Here is a 12,156-nt window from a genome sequence, read left to right as displayed (position 1 = left end):
CGAGCTTCGGGCTTCAGCAGCTTTTTTAAACCTCGATAGATGCTAGCTGTCGAGTTTTAAAATCCAACACTTTCTCACTTGTTTCTTGGACAGACTTGCATGGCTTTAACGCTTAAACTTGAAACCTTGTTCCTTGAAGCATTAAACACATCCTAGATCTACCCAATTACAAGTAAAGTGCATTTTATCAAAGGATTAGCCAATTCTAAAATGACATATGTTCCTAACATCAAATCAAATATGTCCTAACAATTAAATCCTCCCCAAGTTTTTTACCGGTTTGGTTTTCTAAGGTTATCATATTGTTGTATTCTTTATATTTCCACATTATTTACATGATATGATTTACTTGTGTTAACCTAGATTTGTATAATTTATTTAAGTAATTACTTGACTAAATAACTAGGTTAAACAACTTGTCTTTTAAGGGGTCTAAAAATGTACATAATTCATTGGTGTGACTATTCTTTATACGTTGTTAGAAATGTTTCTTATAACAATTTTAATGTAGTATCGTTTTTATATTTATGCAAATTTCTTATTGGTGGCTTTTAGGGTATTTTATTTTGGCACTACTTGAAGACAGTTGAGGACATTTTCTTTTGGCCCTAATTATATTATACTAAAGTTTTTGTATTGTTATAAAACATCTTGTGTTATTGTATGTGTTGCAAACAATTTGTATGGATGGAATGAATCAAATACTTGTTTTATTTTTATTTTTGGAATGTATGGATCGTTTTCTTATTAATGTGTTGTTGAAATAAATGCGTTATTCAAATATAAGGTTTTAACGATTTAATGATAGGTTACAGGTTAATATCAAAGAAAAGAAAAAATTGAAAAAAGAAAATTAGTTTTAGCAACGAATTTTTCCGTCACCAAATATAGCAAAAAAAAAAATTTGTTTTGCCAAAAATGGAAGAAATAAAAAAAAATTGTTTTAGCGACAAAAATTTCATCACTAAATGAAGCCAAATTTTCAAGAAATAGTTTTGGTGACGAAATATTTTGTCCCTATATGTACCCAAAACTTTTAAAACATAGTTTTTGTGACAAAAAATTAAAACATAGTTTTGGTGACGAAATCTTTCGTCGCCAAAACTGATTTAAAAAATAACGTACATTTGACAATGAAATAGTTTTGGTGCCAAAAGCTTTTTTAAAAAAAAAAAAAAAAAACTAATCGGACCTTTTGGCAATGAAACTTTTCATTGCCAAGACTCTCAACGACAGGTTATTAGCGACGAAACGAAGTTCATTGCCAAAAAGCAAATTTCATCACCAAAAGTCATATGCGATGAAAAATTGGACTTTTAGTGACAAAAATTTTCATTGCCAAAAATACATTTTGTTGTAATGAGTTGATAAAAGCCTACAACCCAATCTAATCAATTTCTTAAGCCTAACCATGTTGATTTTCAAGCCTAGCAAATAAAGCCATTATTTGCCCAACAATGCAGAAGATATTTGAAGTCATTTTCTTTGGTTTCATAGGAAACATTCAGCCATTATGTTTTATTCTTCCTGACATCAGAGCGTCCCAAGTTCTAGCTGGAGTGACCCAAGATCCAACATGCCCGATCTGATGTCAATCCGACCCAAAAGCTTTCCTTGAAGATCAGAATAACAACATATTATTTTAAAACATTTTTTTATTAATTAATTGAAATTGTCTTTATTTAGTGTCTCCTAGGATCAATTAGACTTTATGTTTTATTTCTCCTATGTAGACAAGTACTTTATTGTGTTTCTAAGTTCCTAAATGTCATATCTGACTTTGGTCAGGTTAAGTAAGTAAATGTATTTATTATTATTTTCATTTTCCTATGCTCAGGGGGTTTTTCCAAGCTCTATTTAAGCTTTTGGTTGAATCAAATAAAATTCAGAGTGTATTTTCAGAATTAAAAACCTTGTGTGTTTTCAAAAGATGGATTTCTTCTAAATTTACTCTTATCCCTTGGGTGGATACCTTTGGGTGGTGAGTCTCGATTTCTGTATCTCTTGAGTGGTGATAATTAGTATCCCATAGAATGGTGAGCCAAAATAGTTTTTTATCCTTAGTTAAATTCCTTTGGATGGTGTTATTTGTATCCCTTTGGTTTTACTTTGGTGGTGAGCTTATCTATTCTTTAAATTATTGAGTGTTTTCTTATCCCATAAAACCAAAAAATATAATATATATATATATATATATATATATATATATATATATATATTCATCCAGCTTATTTCCATTTATCATATTGGTTAAGTTTGGGTTATCCCTTACAAATCCGGTATCATCTCTCTTTCTCTCTTTCTTACACTTTGTTTTTAGTGTTTTGATAGAATTTTTCACTGAATCATCGTGTGTGTGTGTGTGGGGGGGGGGGGGGGGGGAGGTTTATAGTGTTTTGATTTTTTTTTTTTTGGTTGAATTTTGAGTCTTTGACCAATTGATCGTCTTTTTCTATGTGTCTTTATTATTAGTGTTTGTAGTGTTTTGATAGAGGAAAATATCCATACACCCCTTGAACTTTTTTAGTAGCCAATTTACTCCCTAAACTATACACACCTGCCAAATCAATACTCCAGTTAGTTTCACGTTAAAACACTAACGAAATAAAAGCATGTGAGAAGCACTTGACCTTTAAAACTAACTAAAAAATACCCCTATTTTGGATCAACATTTCCTTGGTTCAAAAATACACCTATACCACATTAAGTAGGGGCAAAACTTGGGTATAACCTGGTAAAAAACTTCTTTAACTCCCACGTAAAACACTATTTACAAAATAGGACCACACTCACGTTGGCTTTCAAACTCAAGGCATATTTGATGGATTGTAATGGTGATTGCATAGGAATAGGAATAGATATTACAAGGAATACAAGATGTTGTAATTTAATACTTATTACTATTTTTTTTTTTGGTGACAACACAAGAATAGCACCTTAAAAACAATGGAATGAAAGCATTTTAAATTAAATTGTCTAAAACACCCTTATTCTAAAATTACAAATACACTACAAATAACTAATAAGGATTGGTTCAACAAACCCAATATCTCTTTTATTTTTTTCTATAAATAAAATTGCTTTCATTTCTTTACATTAAAATTAAGAAGTAGCTACATCAATAATCAATTGGTCTATAAAAAATTCTTGTAGGTCTTCAATCAAGTATCCTACACTTGTATAATTTGACCAACAAATGACAATCTTACTTGAACAATGGTAAAATACTTAATATTTTTTAAGTCCTCAATCTTGATTCAATATATGGTTGTGCTCTTAACCCAGCATTAGGTAATTTGGTAGAAATCTTTCCCTCCAAGACTTTCAAATATCCAAGCTTAAACTTATTCTCTAGCTTACCTTCCCTTTCATGCTAATATTCTACCAAAGTCTCCACTAGTTTCAAATCTTCAATAGGAATCCACTTTCGTTTAGAAGGACCTTAAGAATCAAGTGTATTTGAATCCATATCTAATAATAAAAATCATAATGCAACTAAAATATTAGCAAATAAATGGAAGTTGATAAATAAAACGTAAATAATATGTTGAAGCTTAAACACACAATTTTAATAATTGAACAAAATGATAATTTAAAGAAAGATTATGTTGGGTTAAAATAGATTGACCCCAGTTAATTAATTCAATTACCCAAGTTGATTAATTAAGTAAAAATACATACCATTTGTGGAGGCACCAACAAATCACCAAATAACTAATATGCAGTAGAAAATAAATTAACACGATGATTTGTTGACAAATGGGGAAAACCCCTCGCAGGCAAAAACTCCATTGGGTGAATTTAAGATCATCATTCCCAAGAATCCACTAATCAATAATCAAGCGGTTACAAGTATAAGGAATATTACCACTACCCTGACCTATCCTAAAATACCAACCTACAGCTGAACCTTTGCTCCAATACCCAATTGAACTTGATCTTGTAACAAACTTCTTTCCTTTGTTGCATAAATCTCTAATCTGTGACTAACTCTTTTGCATGTATCCCAATATGTGACTAACTCCAGCAACTTGATTGATTGTTGTTGGCTGCAAAGCTTTTCACTTCATAAACTATGAAGATTAGGAAGCACTTGGTTACAAAACCCTAAGGTGTACAAACATAGTAGCTTCACACAAAGTATATAAGTTCTAGGTCTTTGTTTCTGTACTTGATAACTTTTAAAATAAGCCTTACATATGACTAGGGTTGTAAGAAGAGAACCCTAATCATTCAAGTCATCATGAGCTGAATTTCATATCTGAGATTTCTAAAATCGTAATTTGTACATTTTTAGACCCCTTAAAACATAACTTGATTAACCTAGTTATTTAGCCAAGTGATTACTTAGGTAAATTATTCAAAACTAGGTTAACACAAGTAAATCATATCAAGTAAACAATGCGGAAAATAAAGAGCACAACGATATGTTAACCCAGGAAAACCAAACCAGCAAAAAACCTAGGGATGATTTATCCTAGCTATCCTCAAGGTAAAACAAATCCACTATGAAAGAATTGAAGTTTTACAATAGTGACTTAGACCACTAACATCCTATTGCTACCTCGAGTAGAAAACTTACTACCACGATCACATGACAGCTCCAAGTCCACGGACTACTTATTTCTTGGATTTATAGCAACCACAAGTACTCCCACTTGTATTTTTCTTTAAGCTCTTTATGCAGCAATTGAAACGATCACCAAGCCCTCGACATCAATCTTGATCTTGATAACCCTAAGTATGTATGAAGGCAAACACCTCTAGATCTCACAAGAGATTCACACACACAGCATAAAAAACAACCACTAAAATGTGGCTAGGGTTTCTCCTTTTATACTTAGGAAAAACATAAAACCCTACACGTCATTTGGGCTGAGGTTGAGCTGGAAAATTCTGCAAAAAAACATTCTACACGAGGTTCGATTGATCGAGTCTAATTTTTTATCGATCGAGCCTTGTAGAAATTGAACAGTAATTTTCTACAATTACTCGATTCCAACTTTACAATAAACATATTTTGAGTAGCCTAAATCTAGACTCTAAGTTTTGATCATGGTTTGCTAACATTACATATTGAAGTTCTAATACATTTATATCCTAAATCCTTAGAACCTAACAAACTTCCCCTTTGGCAATCCGTGACAAAACACATAATAAAAAAATGCTCAAAGTTACAAAACAGCCCATTACAATAATATACCTAAAAAAATTCAACCTAACTACTATCTATCAGTTGCCAGTGTAGATAGCAGCATGACTGAATCAACCAGTATATTCCTGTAACACTCAACAAACACATAAACGCACGTGTGGAAAATACAAGTTAAAATAAAATAAATTCTTGATTTCACAAAACAAAAAATAAAAGACATATATCATGAATAACCTCATAATATAAATCAATAGCCAATGTAGCACATGTGAAACAAGAAATAATAAAAAAGATAAAAAAAAAAAACATAATGTCTCCCCCTAACATATACATCCTAAAAGTTCAAATAATGTGTAAAACACCCTTGAACGTTTAGACTCTCAATTACAAAATAACCAATTCAAGTTTTATGTCAAACAACTAGTGTGTGGAAAATGAACAAAAGCTATAAAACAGAATTGGTAAACAATCTAAGCCAATTTAAAATCACAACCCACAGCAGATAATAAAAGGCAAAGATAAAAGGGAAGGAAGATGTAAACACAAGGACAACACACAATGTGTTATCGAAGAGGAAACCGAAACCCTTAGCGTAAAACCTCTCCGCCACCCTCCAAGCGGTAAGTAATCCACTAGAAAATATAGTTGGGATACATGGACAACAATAGATCCTCCAAGCCTAATCTACCCAGTGCACCTAAGCCCTCCAAGCTTCTTGCTCAAACGAGGTTGCACCGAACCTATTTCTTTTCTAGCTTCCCGGATTCCGCTACTTGACCATAGCATCAACCAATGTAGATTGGTTCCTTCCTAACTGCTTCCCAGAATACCAAACAGCCCTCTCATAGTAATGGATATGGTGAGAAAAGGTTTTGGTAAAAGACCTCTCAAGGGTTTAACAATGGAGAGGAAGAGAGTTGAGGAATTTGAAGAGACTCTTATGTAAAGATTGTAGATGAATCAATCTTGTTTTTCTTTAGGGTTTCTCTCTCAAAACTCTCTTTGGAAGTTCTCTTTCTTTTGTGGGTATAAGGGGTATTTATACTGTGGTGAGAATGAAATGTGAAGAGTCAGGTTTTACAAAACAGGGGTGGCTCACGACTTGGCCTCGTGGCTTGACTGAGTCACGAGATCCAGCCGCGAGATAACAGAACGGCCAGTTGTCCTATTTTGTCCTGTAGTGCTCTAGCTAGCATGATACTTCAACTTCTGGCATGCTTGGCACGTGTGCTGCATCTAGCGGATTGAAGCCGTGAGTAACCCGCGAGATCAAGTCGCAACTCTCTGTTTTCTTGCACACTCTTGAGCATTTCAACACTCTATCTCACTCACTACCCTTACAACAATCTCACCTAAATACAGGGTTACTAAATGCTGAAATACAAGCAAATTTGGCACGGAATAAAGCCAACAAGATGGTTGATTAAATTTAACCTTGCAATCTCCCCCTTTGGCTATTCCGTGACAAAACCCTAATACAGACTCTAGACTTAACATGTGAGTTGGGAACAGTTGAGCAAAACTCACTCACACCTAACTCTAGAAGCTGAGAAGCTCTTGAATCATATGAACATGAAACTCCTGAAACACAACAATACACCATGATCATTGTATGCAGAAAAGCATGAAATGCATATGAAGTAGGCTATATGTGATCAAGCAAAGATGGAGTTAAGAAACAAACCATGACTTGATCAACAAAGCAATCACTACAAGGTAGTGACCACAATGCTCATTCACACTTGGAATAAACACTTGAACAAACAAGCAAACATGCTCAATGCAAGTCACTTGCTTGCCCAACACTCAACCAATGCACAATACACTAAGTATATGCATTTAGGAACAATCCTACAAGGGTACAAGAGTGACAGTACTTAATAAGAAAATGCATGACATTTAGTTAACTGTACTAATTTAACAAAATATAAAAGGCTGCATATAGCATGGTACAGACCATAAAGCCTACAAAACAAAAACCCTTAAAGCTTACAGAAGCAACATGGGTACAAAACACATTATAAACAGAATAACAACTTAAACTGAAAAACAACTTAAAGTAAAGTATTGAAACTACTTGCAGAAACACTCCCCCTTAGGTAATTTCCTCCCCCTCTGATCAAGCTATCACTCCCCCTTTCATTGCATTCCCCTCCCTTATGACATCATCTCCCCCTTTTTGTCATGGAATAGCTACACATCCTCTTCTAGCTTCCTCTGAATCTGATCCAATTGAGTTTGTAGTGAGGTAAACTTCATATCCCATCAAGTGCTGTGATGGTGTAGAGTAGATGTGAGTCCGGACATCTTGGTATTCAACTCGTGGACAGATGATACAATGTGATCAAGTTTTTCGACAAGGGAAAGGGTGCTGAAATGCGAACCACTGTGAGATGTGGAAGTTTCCAGTTTGGCTCTCTTCTGACTATGACCAATGCTGGCGTTGAATGTACGCATGTTGATTGGACTCGGTTTTAGGCAAGGAGATTCATCTGCCGTTGGATAAATTCCTTTGAGCTTCAAGATCCTTGAAATGAGACAACAAAAAGGAACACATATTCGGGACTCAGTTCGTAGAACTGTTTTGCGTAGAACATGAAAGAGATGAGCACAGATGTCAATCTCTACATTAGAGATTAGGTCATGAAGAAACAAGGCACGTCTGAGGTTCATATACCCAGTGCTTGATAAGGGGTACAAATTGTGAAACATCACAATTGTAAGCACTTTCAGTTTTGGAGGAAGAGAGGAAACACTGACTGAGTTTCCATTGGATGAGAATTCCAAGTCTTGTCCAAGACCCTCCTTGAGGAGTTTCTCATCAGGACAAAGATCATCATAAACCGGTGAGTGTCTAAGCATTGGTCGGTTGATGTAAAGGATCTCTGCCAAATATGCAGGAGAAACTGTAAAGCTCTTTTTCCTAACCCAACACTTGAGTTCTTCTCCTTCCACAATCGCATTGGCATAAAATTTCTTTACCAAATTCTCATATGCTTCATCCAGATCAGAGAGAAGGTAATTCCAATCCTTGTGAGCAAACCATTTCAGAATGTCAGTGTCATGAAGTGACGATTGGTCAACAGGTCTTTCCAGTAATGGTGAAGCATTTCGGAAATAATTCTCATGAGACTGAAAGGCAGCATAGGATCTGAACTTGTTGGGATCGAACACTCTTGATGAAGAACGAGTCCCTTTTGTTTGAGGTGAGTAGTCATCGACATCAATGACAGGTTCCTTTTCTTTGGAACTACCTCCTTTCACAGCTGCTTTCTTGAATGGAAACATTTCCAATCTGGATCATGTAATAGAGGAAAAGAAAGAACACAATCCAACAGACATTATTAGCAGTGGGTTAGTTTCAAATTAGGGATGATGAAGAAAACCCTAAGAGCTAGATGGAAATGACCAGAAAATAACAATGAGGGACAATAATGACCCAATGTTGCCACAATATAGAGTGGATCAGATTAAAACCACAAAAAAATGAGAACATCAGACACTCAAATAACCAAACACGATTAAGAGATATACGAATACCAAATAGAACATAAAATCCATGATGAAAAGGCAATAACTGTGAAAAATAAAGAGTAGAGGACAAAACCCATACCTTTCTTTGAAGATTGAGAGAATGATAACAAAATGGTGAAAGACTTTGAAGATTACCACAGTGATGTTGAAATATTGAAAGTAAGACCAGAAAGTGAATAGTCACAGAATGCAAGACAAGCAAATGAAGACCCTTTTTGAGAAAAGTGTTGAAAATGAGCTCATTTTGCAAAAACACGCGATTTTCGCTGCTGAGGTAAGTCGCCAAACACGCCCGCCAAAACACTTTAAGCCAAAATTTTTGAAAAATTTTCTAAGTGTTTTTTGCGACTGGAAGTCTCACTCATGAGGGAGTCGCGAGCTGAGCCGCAAAAATCTCTGTGTACCCCTCACGACTGGACCTTCCACTCACAAACAAGTCGCCAAAACTGACCCGCGAGCTCGCGACTGTGGCATGCCACTTGACTTACCCGCGACTGAGTCTCCAAAACAGGGCAACACTGTTTTTGAAGAACAAAATACTTTCCAAAAACATCTAAAACACTCAAAAATATTTTTGTGCTTGAATCAACAAAGATTGAGCATGTGAAAACACATTTTATCAAGTACAATCACACAAATGAATATGGCATTCATTGAACATAAACTTGTGTGTTGTGTGTGGGTATCAACAATGAGATAGTCCTTAGTCTAATGTGAAGCTTCAATGATCAATTCAACCAAGGCATACACAATTAGCACTAGATCATGTGACCCATCTCAATTATAGAAGAATGCATATATAACTTCTCACAAGACTTGATTACATAATATGGAGCTTTACATTTGACTACACTTTCAATCACAACATTTGATTTTTTTGATCCTTTTGAGACAATCACTTCTCATTGTGAGAGTGATATTTGATATTTCACCTTGATGAGATAGCCTTTGGCTTTTTGAATAATCATTCACTTTAATTTTTGGTCGCTTTCCCTTTTTCCTAGTCAAATACTAGTATGTGTGACAGACTTTTGCAGCTCAATATCTCTTTTCATTTGGAGATTTACATTTGGTGAGCTCTTTTTAGCAAAAAAAAAAAAAAAGAGTGAGAAGATATATAGGCACAAGGCTATGCATGTCTCAAGATCAACATAACCATTCACTAATCATTCATGACAAGTTTGAAGATCTATTTACAATAGTCACATAGATTTCAAGATTTCTTCCACAGTAATAAGAGTGCAAAGGAACAAGCTACGCTCGTAAATGCACAAAGCCATTAACGCAAAGGTACAAGGCAAAACAAGTTTTGAGACAAAACTCAACAATGTCAATCAAACTTTTTGATTTTCTACTTTTTATGTGGTTTTTGGATTTTTGACACATAAGAAGGAAAAGATTGATCAAAAGCAACAATGTAAAAACAACAAAAACAAACAAAGCAGTTAACATCCAACAAAATCGTGCTATTCAAAAAGCCAACAAAGTAGTGTGTGCCCCAGTAAACAAACTAACACATTGTAAATATGTGAAGCACACATCACACAAGAGATTCAAGGAATTGTACCAACACCAATGGTCTTACGGAGGGATTCAAATTGTGGACCATCGAGAGGCTTGGTGAAGATGTTTGCCTTTTGATTGTCGGTGTGTATGAATTCAAGACACACAACTCTTTCCTCTACCAAATCTTGAATGAAATGGTAACATATCTCTATGTGTTTAAATTTTGAATGTTGGACAGGGTTCTTAGAAAGATTGATGGCACTGGTGTTGTCACAGAAGATACACATCATCTCAAGGAATTCCATAGTCATGGAGTAATTTCTTCATCCAAAGAAGCTGGGTGCAGCAACTTCCAGCGGCTATGTACTCTGTTTCAGCAGTAGAGAGAGACATGGAATTTTGTTTCTTGCTCATCCACGAGACAAGATTGTTACCAAGGTAGAAGCTGTTAGAATTATGTGCCCTCAAAAACAATACTGTGCATTTTTATTTGATGATAAAATTCTATTTTCACATTCATAACTTTCATAGGTATATTTCATTGTTTAAATGTGGCATGTGATGTCACCTCTGTAGGAAAAATCATGTTAATGGTTAAGGAACCAAAGACAGGGAGTAATGTTTTTTCATATATTATTAAATTGTTCTAGGCTGTGGATATTAATTGAATATTACCATTGAAGCCTACACTTGTTGTGCTGCTATATGATAGGATGATTTACTCCATCATTGAAGTAGTGACTTTAAGCAAACAAGTGGGTGTAATGTAACAAGTACATACACTGAATTGGATCAGATCAAGAACAACTTATGGAGTGATCATTGTTATTTAAAAGGTTGTTCTATCGCAATTTTTCTATTGTCCTCAAACATGAGGGGTTTGTGTATATTTATTTATTATGCACATAACTTTGACAATGTCAACTGGTGATGCCAATTTTAAAGGCTATATACAGACACGTTGGGTTATGTATGTAATGAGTAAAATATATAAATGCTCAACAATGAATCCACCAGTCTCTAAAGAAGATAGTATATTCAATTGATTTTCATATTGAAATTGGACTCAAAACAAAACCGGCCGGTGACATTTTTTAAAAATGTTTTTTCATATATATAATATTGTATATATATATATATATATATTTAAAGAGTTTTTATAAATATTTTGGAGTCCAATAGAAATTATGAAATCAAGAAATTAAGGGTCACATAAGCTAGGGATATGACAATGATATTTATCCAGTCCTAGTGGCTTGTGGGAATATAGTATGGTGGAAGGACATAGATATAAAATTGTATGAAATGGGACCTCATTTGTAATTCTCTAATCTTCAGGGGTCAATTGCAATGTGTTGATGGACATTATTGCAATATGTAGAAGTTCAGATATTTTCTTGATATGATTGAGAAAATTAAGAAATAATTTTGGAAAGAGTTTCAAGATAAGTCAATAACGTTCAAAAAGTTATTGATAAAATCCTACGGCTGAAGATTAGGATCCCTAAGGATCCCACGTCCAATCTTTCTCTAGGGTTTTTAGAAGTCTACTATAAAATAAGATTTTATAATATCATATTCACTGGTTGGCCATCAGAACTACTGTGTGATACTGCAGTCTTCTGAAAACTCAAAAGATATAGAGAGAGAGACGTGAATACCTTGGGAGGCAACACGCTTGGGTTGCTAAGAGAGGTACGCAATTTTGTTCTATTTAGAATCCATGGTTGTGTGGTACAACGATCTTTAAATGAAAATATGATTTTTGTTTTATATTGCTTCCGCAAAAGCTTTCAGTGGTATCAGAGCAAACCACAATTAATCATGGATTTTAATTTATTATTTAATATCAATATGCTTGCCGAGATATGTTTCCTATATGCCGTGATTGATATACATATGTGATATGTTAAATATTTTCATTCGGTGAAGTGGAGAACATCAATTAAAATACCTTGCTT

Source organism: Quercus robur, chromosome 2 (genome assembly GCF_932294415.1).
Source record: "Quercus robur chromosome 2, dhQueRobu3.1, whole genome shotgun sequence".
NCBI classification, from domain to species: domain Eukaryota; kingdom Viridiplantae; phylum Streptophyta; class Magnoliopsida; order Fagales; family Fagaceae; genus Quercus; species Quercus robur.
The sequence above is the reverse complement of the archived record's forward strand: the minus strand, read 5'-3'. Positions refer to the sequence as shown.